The sequence below is a fragment of the Arachis ipaensis genome, chromosome B4 (assembly GCF_059453495.1).
Source record: "Arachis ipaensis isolate K30076 ecotype BB chromosome B4, ASM5945349v1, whole genome shotgun sequence".
Lineage (NCBI taxonomy): Eukaryota > Viridiplantae > Streptophyta > Magnoliopsida > Fabales > Fabaceae > Arachis > Arachis ipaensis.
Genome location: NC_142439.1, coordinates 70,180,218 through 70,193,036, shown reverse-complemented (window position 1 = coordinate 70,193,036; position 12,819 = coordinate 70,180,218). Strand labels below are relative to the sequence as shown.

The 12,819-nt window shown below is 38.1% G+C and overlaps 1 non-coding gene across 1 annotated transcript; it reads right to left on the bottom strand.

Annotated features, from left to right (window-relative positions):
• Positions 1-10,217: 10,217 nt before the first annotated feature.
• Positions 10,218-10,325, bottom strand: LOC148567847 (small nucleolar RNA R71). Its single transcript, XR_015882178.1, has one exon. It is a non-coding gene; the product is annotated as a small nucleolar RNA R71 (small nucleolar RNA).
• Between the last annotated feature and the right edge of the window lie 2,494 nt (positions 10,326-12,819).

Sequence of the window (12,819 nt, the reverse complement as noted above, 5' to 3'; positions counted from 1 at the left end):
CTTTTGAATTGGTGGTTCCATGAGCTTTTCCTCTATGTACTTCTCTGCTTCACTTGAGTTTGGAATGACTTTCTCATTTTCTTGCTCCTCCACTCATTTCTTTACACCCAACATTTGACTTAATAGCTTTTTCATTGAGGAGGTTTGTTGATCTTCCCAACATTTCTTCATCTCCTCTTCATATTTTCCAATCACAGATTCAATTGTTGAGAGTTTTTGGGTCAGGGAGGTTTGTGAGAATTATGAGTCTTCATGTTCCCTTGTCACCTCAAGTGCAGTTTCATTTTCAACCACCTCATTCTTCATTGAAAGTTCACTTGATGCAGTAGCCTCCTCATCTTGCTCTTCCACTTTATCCTTCATATCCATCAATTGGTCTTCATTTTCCTTGCTTAGTAGTTCTAAGTGTTTATCTGTGTCCTCCAATTGCTCATCCGTCTCCTGAGAAAGGAGTTCTAGTTCCCTCCGGGATTGTTGATATTCCTCCGCCATTCTGTTGAGCCTGGACTCAAGTTTTGAGAGTCTTTGGCTCGTGGAGGTTTGTATTGAGGCATAATCAAGTGATGAAGAACTTTCAAATGAGAAACTGGGACGTGAGGGTGGATGCTCTTTCATTCCTTGGTGATACTCCCAGCCACCATTAGAATAATGACTTGAATCATTTTGTGGTGGTGGGAGGTATCCCATATGATTCTCTTGCTCATCTTGTGTCTCCGAAGCAAATCTCCATGGATTGGAGTGCTCAGAATTTGTAATCTCTTGGTGATATTCCCAGCCACCATTAGAGATTGGTGATGGTGGGTAATATCCCATAAAATTTGTTTGATCATATGATGAGTTGAACTCTATTTGAATTTTGGAAAACACAACACCAAGGAAAATTGAAATTACTCATATCAGAGATGAGAATTTCTTAGTGAGGCAAAAACTCAAACACCTTGGTTTCAATCTATAACAGAAAACAAAAATAAAGAAAATGCTTGATCTAGATTTCTCACCCACTTAATCATTGTTGATCTAAATCAATCCCCGGCAATGGCGCCAAAAACTTGATGGTGTTTTTGTGGAAAAACGAATTTCCAAACACACAAATCTAACCGGCAAGTATACCGGGTCGCATCAAGTAGTAAAACTCACTTAGAGTGAGGTCGATCCCACAGGGATTGATGGATCAAGCAACTTTAGTGGGTGATTAGTTTAGTCAAGCTAACATTGAGTGAATTGTGTGAAATGTGGCCAACAGAATTTTAAATGACAAGAAATTTAAAGTTGCAGAAAGTAAACGTGCAGAAACTTAAAGAGCAAGAAAGTAAAATAGCTGAAACTTAAATTGCAAGAAATGTAAATTGCATGAAATCTAAAAGGGGGCTGGGGTGCTGGAAATTAAAGAGAGCAATAGATCAGAACTCAAAACTCTTGTAGCAAGCTTAAATTGCAGGAAAGTAAATTGGGAGCAATGTAAACAGAGAAGCAAAATTGCAGTGGATCAGAACTTAGAGCAATTGCGGAAAATGTAAAGTTGCAGGAAAAGTAAATCAAGCTCACAGCAAGCATCAAATGTAAAGTGCAGAGGAACAAGGAGAATTAAATTGCATGAAAGTAAATTAAAAGCAATGATAACAGAAAGCAATGGGAACCAAAGATCAAAAGCAAACTCAATGTAAATTTAATTTTAACTTGCAGCAAAAGGAAATTGTAGCAAATCTCAAACAGAAAAGTAAAATTACTTGAAGAAGCAAAACAGAAATAAAACTCAGCTTAATTACAACATGAAGTTAAAGACCTCAAGGGATCAAAGAGACTAGAAAACAAGTCTAGATCTCAGCCCCTTCCTTGATTAAGCAGAAAACAATTTGCAGAAGAAAGAAAGATGGAAGCAGTAAATAAAAACTCAGATTCAATTCTCAATTCACTAAGATTATGCAGAAGAAGAACAAAGAGAAGTTTCAGATCAAGGATGAAACAGAATTCCTTCAATCCCAATCCAAAACTCAAATTCAAAAAGGAAAAATTAAAAGAGAGCTCTCTACTACTACTCTCTATTGAAGCCAGCCTCTATGCTCTCTAATGGGGCTCCCCCTAGAGAATTGAAGCAGATGCCTTTCTATAGGCTTTTCACAAAATGAAAATGAAAATAAAAAATGAAATTCTAAACAAATTACAATTAAAAATAAATTCCTAAGCTAACTTGTTCTTGTGCCTTTGAGTTAATGGGCCTTGCTTGCTTTTTATTTGAAGAGTAGTGGATCCGGATGTTGGCTCTTTAATTTGGTGAAGAATTGAATTAAATTAGATTTTTGGTTGAATTTTCAGACCATGGGTCACACTTCCAGGGCAAAGCTCGGTTCTTGGCAAGAGCTTTGGCCAAGAGCTTTGGTTCCTTTCCTTGCCAAAGTGTGCGCACGTTCCTTCCTTGTGATAAGAGAACAAAGCTCTTTGCAAGAGCTTAAAAGCTCTTGGAAAGAGCTTTACCTGTCCTTGAGGTCCATGGTTCAAGTCTTGGGTGCAGCACTTGCTGGCCATTTTCCGTGGCACAAGAGTAGTGCCTAGTGTCTTCCCTTGGTATCCCTCTTTGAATCCTGGTGGAAGCACTTTGATTCATTTTTGCTTGTTTTTGGCCCTTAAAGATTCCTTTCACTCGTGCCACAATGCTATGCCAAATATGAATTGCCATATTTCGTTGGAAAGCTCTAAATGTCAGCTTTCCAATGCAACTGGAAGCACATCAATCGGATATCTGTAGCTCAAGTTATAACCCTTTGAAGGAGGCATGGTCATGCTGTAAACGCCCAGATTTTAACTTAGCGAAAATTCTTGCCTCCCTCCCCCTTGGTCTTGGGTTCAAGCCTTGGTGAGTGCATTGTTGAGCTCTTTTTCCCTTGATTTTTCCTTGAAGCAGCCCAAAAAAGCTCTTGGGCAAAGCTCTTGGCAAGAGCTTTGCATGTGAGCTTGCCTTGCTTCATTCTTCCATGTGCTTTTGATAAAGCTCTTGGCAAGAGCTTGGCTTTTGATTATTTGAAGTAAAGCTCTCCACAAGAGCTCTAAGCTCTTGGCAAGAGCTTTGTGCTCTTGCTCCTTGTTTTGAGCCACTCTTTTCTTCCTTTGGGCCACACTTCTCTTCCTTGATTTGGTCATGGGCCACGCTTTTAAAAGCGTGGCCTAAGCCTCCAAAGTGTGCTCCAACTTCAAAGTGTGCCCAAATTTCCTCTTTTCTTCTTTTTAGCTTATTTTGTGCTCTTTTTGCTTCTTTTTCTTCTTATTTCCTACAAAGTTTATCAAATCAAAAGATTAAAGAAATGTATCAATTAAACATAAAAGCATTCAATATTCAAGCACAAATCATCAATTTCTTGTATGAAAAAGCATAGAAAAAACATGACATGGTGACATGTCATCAGTAGTAATTGGATTATTTTCATGGATTGTTAATGCAGAGAATTGCTTTTATTTTTAATTAATTTTGAATCCTTATTTTATTTAAATTCATCATGTCTTCTTATATTTTTATGAGCATTATATTCATGTCAATGGAGTAGATCCAATACTTGACATGGGGGTTGATTAAAAGGAGACACTTGAGTTGGAAGGCTTAAGTGTTGATTAATCTGGAAGTTGTTGGCTAGTTCTGTATTTACTAACACTGGACCTTCCCAAGGGAGAGGACTAGGATTTGCGAATAAGGGTTAGCTTAATCACTTGACTTTCCTTTATTTAGTAAGGGTTAACTAAGTAAAAACAAAAACCTTTTTAATTCTACCCTTAAGAGATCCCAACAAGGATAGAACTTCCAATTAATCATTCCCCCAGTCAAGGCTTTTTATTTAGAATATCAATAATTATTCTTAGTTTATTTTTATTGCTTTAATTTACAATTATTTAATTGCTCATTATTCAACTCTTAAAACTCTCGGAAATTCCTAATTAATAAAATAGCACCCTTTCCTGCAACTCGTTGGGAGACGACTTGGGATTCATACTTCCAGTATTTTTATTCTTAATTTTTGTGACACCTTTCTAAATTGGTGAGGTGGATTTTAGCAGGTTAAGAGCTATACTTGCAACGCTGATCTCTTATTTAAAATCTCTTAATTGGCCTAACTTCCATGACAAGCACATAAAAAGGAGAGAATTCAGACCAGGGGAGTTAGTTCTTCTTTATAACTTCAGACTGAGGCTTATGCCAGGCAAACTAAGATCAAGATGGGAAGGTCCCTATAGAGTAGAAAAGGCAGAGCCATACGGAGTTTTCCACCTGCGTCATCCTTCTAGCTCCAAATTCATGAAAGTCAACGGACATCGCCTAAAGCTTTATCATGGTGAAAAGATGAAGGATCATAAAGAACTAGAGATTTTTCTTTTGGAAGACCCACCAACAGAAGCAGAATGAGCCTGAAGACGTCCAACTTAAGGACGTAAAAGCAAACTACTAGGTGGGAGACAACTCGCCATGGTATGATCGTTCAGTTTCAGTCTTAGTTTTATTTTTGTTTTTGTTAATGACTCTTCTTATAACCTCTGCATATAGCTGCATATATATAAAAAAAAGAAGAAAAAAAGGGCACGTGATGTGCCAGCGTCGCCGATGCGTCCGCGTCATAGTGCATTAGAAACTAAGAAGAAAAGAAGCAGAATGTCACGCGAAAGTGTGGCTGGAGGCGTGCCTTAGGCACAAATATGCTCACACGACCGCGTTATTTGGGCACTCACGTCATTCAAAAAATAGCCTCCCCACGCGTCCGCATCACCCACGCGAATGCGTGGCCCTAAAAATCGACGTAAATGAGGTATATAGCAGCAAGTTATGATGGAGTTGGGCTGGAATGATGCTCGTAGCACAAACCCTACCACGCGAACGCGTGCCCCAGGTGTCCGCGTCGTTTATCAAAATATGGCCATTCACGCGACCGCGTCACCCACGCGTCCACGTCATCCAGATTTTTGCCAAAATGCATTTAAAATAGAGACTTGTGCATACGCGAGGCTGCACTCGCGCCAATGGCACAAATCAGGCCACGCGATCGCGTGACCCACGCGTCCGCGTCACCTGAAATTATTGTCCACCACGCGATCGCGTGACCCACGCGTCTGCGTCATATGCGGCGCACAACTTATCCAGATCAGCCAAGATATCTTATCTTTTCTTTCCCAAATCCTAATCTTTTCTTTTCCTTTCTTATTTCTTTCTTCTCTCTTCTTCCCTCTTTATTCTTTCTCACTTTTTACTTTCTCCTCCCTTATTTTTCACATCCATTATCAAGGTTCTTTTCTTTTTTTATTCCCTTATTATTTTTTCATTCTTATTTTTATTAATGTTTTCTTTTTTTTTCTTTTTATTTTCATTATCTATATTTTCTTTTTCTTTCTTTTCTTTTTATTCCTTTAATTGGTGATAGAAATTTAATTAGGTGATTATTTACTTCTCTATTTTGCTTGTGAGTTATTGTGGAATTGTTTGACAATTACTATTACTTCTTAAAAGTTTGCTTGCATGTTCAATTTAATACTTTCAATAACATATTTACCATGCATGTTATGTGTTTGTGAAAAAGCCCGTATGGCATTGCACATTATTTTTATATTATTCTATTCTACTACTTTAATGCCTGTTTTTCACAAAACCCCTTTTATATTTTATTATTTAAATATAATTGTCAATACAAACAGATTATTAGTTTAAGAGACTTGATAATCTAACTTGGACATTGAATGCTTGATCTATGCTACTCATGCCTTTGCCGGCATGCCAATAAACATCTTGCATTTAATAGCCATAACATGCACTTGCTATATTTCTATTGATGAACTTTTGACATGGATTCGCGACCATGTGTTAATGACATCCTTCTTTACCGTGCATTGATTATCACTTGTACCCTTCTCTTCCTTGCTCTAACCTTTAAGCTTTTAAAGTTACTTACTTTTTCCTTTTTTAGGATGGCCACTGATGAGCGGATAATTTATATGCTTTTTGGCATTATTTTTAGTATGTTTTTAGTGGAATCTAGTTACTTTTAGGGATGTCTTCATTAGTTTTTATGTTAAATTCACATTTCTGGACTTTACTATGAGTTTCTGTGTTTTTCTGTGATTTCAGGTATTTTCTGGCTGAAATTGAGGGACTTGAGCAAAAATCAGATTCAGAGGTTGAAGAAGGACTGCTGATGCTGTTGGATTCTGACCTCCCTACACTCAAAGTTGATTTTCTAGAGCTACAGAACTCGAAATGGCACGCTTCCAATTGCGTTGGAAAGTAGACATCCAGGGCTTTCCAGAATTGTATAATAGTCTATACTTTGCCCAAGTTTAGATGACGCAAACTGGCGTTCAACGCCAGCTCTCTGCCCAATTTTGGCGTCCAGCGCCAGAAACAAGCTGCAAAGTGGAGTTCAATGCCCAAACTGGCACAAAAGCTGGCGTTCAACTCCAAGAAGGACCTCTACACGTGCAACACTCAAGGTCAGCCCAAGCACACACCAAGTGGGCCCCGGAAGTGGATTTATGCATCAATTACTTACTTCTGTAAACCCTAGTAGCTAGTTTATTATAAATAGGACCTTTTACTATTGTATTAGACATCTTTGGATCTTTGGATTATCTTTTGATCCTTTGATCATCTTTTGACGCCTGGTTCTTAGATCAGAGGGGCTGGCCATTTGGCCATGCCTAGACCTTTCACTTATGTATTTTTAACGGTAGAGTTTCTACACTCCATAGATTAAGGTGTGGAGCTCTGCTGTTCCTCAAAGATTAATGCAAAGTACTACTGTTTTCTATTCAATTCATCTTATTTTGCTTCTAAGATATACATTCGCACTTCAACCTGAATGTGATGAACGTGATAATCATCATCATTCCCTATGAACGCGTGCCTGACAACCACTTCCGTTCTACATTAGAATTGAATGAGTATCTCTTAGATCTCTTAATCAGAATCTTCGTGGTGTAAGCTAGAATGCTGGCGGCATTCAAGAGAATCCGGAAGGTCTAAACCTTGTCTGTGGTATTCCGAGTAGGATTCAATGATTGGATGACTGTGACGAGCTTCAAACTCGCAAGTGCTGGGCGTTAGTGACAGACGCAAAAGGATAGTAAATCCTATTCCAGCATGATCGAGAACCGACAGATGAATAGCCGTGCCGTGACAGGGTGCGTTGATCATTTTCACTGATAGGATAAGGTGAAACCATTGACAAGGGTGATGCCTCCAGACGATTAGCCGTGCCGTGACAGGGCATTTGGATCATTTTCCCGAGAGAAGACCGAAAGTAGCCATTGACAATGGTGATGTATCACATAAAGCCAGCCATGGAAAGGAGTAAGACTGATTGGATGAAGGCAGCAGGAAAGCAAAGGTTCAGAGGAATGAAAAGCATCTCTATTCGCTTATCTGAAATTCTCACCAATGAATTACATAAGTATTTCTATCCTTTATTATATATCTTTTAATTATCTAATCCAATCACATTTAACCCTACCTGACTGAGATTTGCAAGGTGAACATAGCTTGCTTCATACCAACAATCTCCGTGGGATTCGACCCTTACTCACGTAAGGTATTACTTGGACGACCCAGTGCACTTGCTGGTTAGTTGTGCGAAGTTGTGAACCATGGTATTGGCATCATGTTTTTGGCGCCATTACCAGGGAAAGACAGAGCAATGGATTTTACATAATTAAAGTGTAATCACAATTTCTGCGCACCAAGTTTTTGGCGCCATTGCCGGGGATTGTTTGAGTTTTCGATAAGCTTTTGGTTCGGTAACATCAGTGCCAAGTTTGGATCTGGCAACAACACCAAGTTTTTGGCGCCGTTGCCGGGGATTGTTCGAGTTTGGACAACTGACGGTTCATCTTGTTGCTCAGATTAGGTAATTTTCTTTTTGTTTTCTTTTCAAAAATTTTTCAAAAATATTTCAAAATTTTCTCACCTGTTTTCGAAAAAAAAAATTTATTCAAAATTTTTAAGAATGAATTCTAGTGTTTCATGAAGCATGTGAAGCCTGGCTGGCTGCAAAGCCATGTCTAAATTCTTTTGGACTGAGGCTTCCAAACCATCAGCATAGAGGCAAGTTACATATTTGATAAGTAATGAGCAGTATATTCTGATATCTTGCTGAAGCTTGGCTGGCCATTGGCCATGTCTAGTGTTTTGAACCGGAGCTTTCATTGAAAGCTTGGCTGGCTAGTGAGCCATGTCTAATTCTTGGACTGAAGCTTTAGACTAAGAATGCAAGATTCCTGGAATTCATATTAAAAATTTTGGAATCCTTATTTTTCTTTTTCAATTAATTTTCAAAAAATAAAAAAAATACAAAAAAGTCATAAAATCATAAAAATCAAAAATATTTTTGTGTTTCTTATTTGAGTCTTGAGTCATGTTATAAGTTTGGTGTCAATTGCATACTCATCTTGCATTTTTTTGAAAAATTCATGCATTCATGGTGTTCTTCATGATCTTCAAGTTGTTCTTGGTAAGTCTTCTTGTTTGATCTTGATGTTTTCTTGTTTTGTGTCCTTTCTTGTTTTTCATATGCATTCCTGAATTCTTTATGTCTAAGCATTAAAGAATTCTAAGTTTGGTGTCTTGCATGTTTTCTTTGCATTAAAAATTTTTCAAAAATATGTTCTTGGTGTTCATCATGCTCTTCATAGTGTTCTTGGTGTTCATCTTGACATTCATAGCATTCTTGCTTGCATCACATGTTTTGATCTAAAATTTCATGCATTGCATCAATTTACTTATTTTTCTCTCTCATCATAAAAATTCAAAAATAAAAAAAATATCTTTCCCTTTTTCTCTCTTAAAAATTCGAAAATTAGATTTGACTTTTTCAAAAATTTTTAAAATCTAGTTGTTTTTATGAGTCAAATCAAATTTTCAATTTAAAAGAAAAAAATCTGATCTTTTTCAAAAATCAAATCTTTTTTTTCAATTTTTTTTAGTTATTTTTGAAAATTTCAAAAAATATTTTTCAAAAATCTTTTTCTTAATTTTACATCATATTTTCGAAAATAACTTCATCAATTAATGTTTTGATTCAAAAATTTCAAGTTTGTTACTTACTTGTTAAGAAAGATTCAAACTTTAAGTTCTAGAATCATATCTTGTGATTTCTTGTGAATCAAGTCATTAATTGAGATTTTAAAAATCAAATCTTTTTCAAAAACTAATTTCTATCATATCTTTTCAAAAAATATCTTCCTATCTTATCTTTTCCAAAAAAATATGATTTCAAAATATCTTTTCTAACTTCCTAACTTCTTATCTTTTCAAATTTGTTTCAACTAACTAACTAACTTTTTGTTTGTTTCTTACCTTTTTCAAAACTACCTAACTAACTCTCCCTCTCTAATTTTCGAAAATATCTTCCCTCTTTTTCAAAAATTCTTTTTAATTAACTAATTATTTTAGTTTTAATTTTTGAAAATTACTAACATTTTTCAAAAACTATTTTCGAAAATCACTAACTCTTTTTCAAAAATTATTTTCGAAAATTCCTTCTCTCTCATCTTATTCTATTTATTTATTCATCTACTAACATCTCTCCCTCACCCACCAAAAATCCGAACCCTCTCTCTCTCTCTTTCTGAGTTCAGATTTTTCTCTTCTTCTTTTCTTCTACTAACAATAAGGAACCTCTTTACTGTGACATATAGGATTCCTCTTCTTTTCTTTTTCTCTTCTCTTTCTTATGAGAAGGGACAGAGAAAAAGTCATTCTTGTTGAAGATGATCCAGAACCTGAAAAGACTCTGAAGAGAAAACTAAGAGAAGCTAAATTACAACAATCCAGAGACAACTTGATTGAAAATTTTGAACAAGTAAAGGAGATGGCAGCCAAACCCAACAACAATGCAAGGAGAATGCTTGGTGACTTTACTGCACCTAATTCCAATTTACATGGAAGAAGCATCTCCATTCCTGCCATTGGAGCAAACAACTTTGAGCTGAAACCTCAGCTAGTTTCTCTGATGCAGCAGAACTGCAAGTTTCATGGACTTCCATCTGAAGATCCTTTTCAGTTCTTAACTGAATTCTTGCAGATCTGTGATACTGTTAAGACTAATGGAGTAGATCCTGAAGTCTACAGGCTCATGCTTTTCCCTTTTACTATAAGAGACAGAGCTAGAGTGTGGTTGGACTCTCAACCCAAAGACAGCCTGAACTCTTGGGATAAGCTGGTCACGGCTTTCTTAGCCAAGTTCTTTCCTCTGAGCAAGCTTAGAGTGGATGTTCAAACCTTCAAACAAAAAGATGGTGAATCCCTCTATGAAGCTTGAGAAAGATATAAACAGTTGACCAAAAAGTGTCCTTTTGACATGCTTTCAGAATGGACCATCCTGGATATATTCTATGATGGTTTATCTGAGCTATCAAAGATGTCATTGGATACTTCTGCAGGTGGATCCATTCACCTAAAGAAAATGCCTGCAGAAGCTCAAGAACTCATTGACATGGTTGCTAATAACCAGTTCATGTACACTTCTGAGAGGAATCCTGTGAGTAATGGGACGCCTATGAAGAAGGGAGTTCTTGAAGTTGATACTCTGAATGCCATATTGGCTCAGAACAAAATATTAACTCAGCAAGTCAATATGATTTCTCAGAGTCTGAATGGAATGCAAGCTGCATCCAACAGTACTCAAGAGGCTTCTTATGCAGAAGAAGCTTATGATCCTGAAAACCCTGCAATAGCAGAGGTGAATTACTTAGGTGAACCTTATGGAAACACCTATAATCCATCATGGAGAAATCATCCAAATCTCACATGGAAGGATCAAAGGCCTCAACAAGGCTTTAATAATGGTGGAAGAAACAGGTTTAACAATAATAAACCTTTTCCATCATCTACTAAGCAACAGACAGAGAACTCTGAACAAAATACTTCTAATTTAGCAAACTTAGTCTCTGATCTATCCAAGACCACTGTAAGTTTCATGAATGAAACAAGGTCTTCCATTAGAAATCTGCAAGCACAAGTGGGCCAGCTGAGTAAAAGGATCACTGAAATCCCTCCTAGTACTCTCCCAAGCAATACAGAAGAGAATCCAAAAGGAGAGTGAAAGGCCATTGACATAAGCACCATGGCCGAACCTGTAAGGGAAGGAGAAGACGTGATTCCCAAGGAGGAAGACCTCCTGGGACGTCCAGTGATCAATAAGAAGTTTCCCTCTGAGGAACCAAAAGACTCTGAGGCTCATCTAGAGACCATAGAGATTCCATTGAACCTCCTTATGCCATTCATGAACTCTAATGAGTATTCCTCTTGTGAAGAGAATGAGGATGTCACTGAAGAGCAAACTGCCAAGTTTTTTGGTGCAATCATGAAGCTGAATGCCAAATTATTTGGTATTGAAACTTGGGAAGATGAACGTCCCTTGTTCACCAATGAACTAAGTGATCTGGATCAACTGACATTGCCTCAGAAGAGACAGGATCCTGGAAAGTTCATAATACCTTGTACCATAGGCACCATGATCTTTAAGGCTCTGTGTGACCTTGGTTCAGGAATAAACCTCATGCCCCTCTCTGTAATAGAGAAACTGGGAATCTATGGGGTGCAAGCTGCTAGAATCTCATTAGAGATGGCAGATAATTCAAGAAAACAGGCTTATGGACAAGTAGAGGACGTGTTAGTAAAGATTGAAGGCCTTTACATCCCTGCTGATTTCATAGTCCTGGATACTAGAAAGGAAGAGGATGAATCCATCATCCTAGGAAGACCTTTCCTAGCCACAACAAGAGCTGTGATTCATGTGGACAGAGGAGAATTAATCCTTCAATTGAATGAGGACAACCTTGTGTTTACAACTCAAGGATCTCTCTCTGCATCCATGGAGAGGAAGCATAAAAAGCTTCTCTCAAAGCAGAGTCAAACAGAGCCCCCACAGTCAAACTCTAAGTTTGGTGTTGGGAGGCCACAACCAAACTCTAAGTTTGGTGTTGAACTCCCATATCCAAACTCTAAGTTTGGTGTTGGAGAGTCTCAACAATGCTCTGAACATCTGTGAGGCTCCATGAGAGCCCACTGTCAAGCTATTGACATTAAAGAAGCGCTTGTTGGGAGGCAACCCAATTTTTATTTATCTAACTATATTTTTCTTAGTTATAGGTCTTTATAGGTTGATGATCATGTGGAGTCACAAAATAAATATAAAAATTGAAAACGGAATCAAAAACAGCAGAAGAAAAATCACACCCTGGAGGAAGCATCTGCCTGGCGTTCAACGCCAGAACAGAGCATGGTTCTGGCGCTGAACGCCCAAAATGGGCAGTATCTGGACGCTGAACGCCCAAAATGGGCATCATCTGGGCGCTGAACGCCAAAATGGCACCCTGGAGAAGAGCTGGCGCTGAACGCCCAGAACAAGCATGGTTCTGGCGTTCAACGCCAGAAATGGCCAACAAATGGGCGTTGAACGCCCAAAATGGGCACCAACCTGGCGTTGAATGCCCAGAGTTGTGTGCAAGGGCATTTTACATGCCTAATTTGGTGCAAGGTTGTAAATCCTTGAACACCTCAGGATCTGTGGACCCCACAGGATCATCTCAGGATCTGTGGACCCCACAGGATCATCTCAAGATCTGTGGACCCTACAGGATCCCCACCTACCTCCACTCACTCTCTTCTCACCCCTCTTTCACACAATCCCATAAACACTCTTCCCCAAAACCCTTCACCAATCACCTCAATCTCTCTTCCCCATCACCTCTACACCACTCCCATCCATCCTCTCTTCCCCATAAACCTACCTCATAAACTCCACCTACCTTTAAAATTCAAAATCAATTTCCCACTCAAACCTACCCTATATGGCC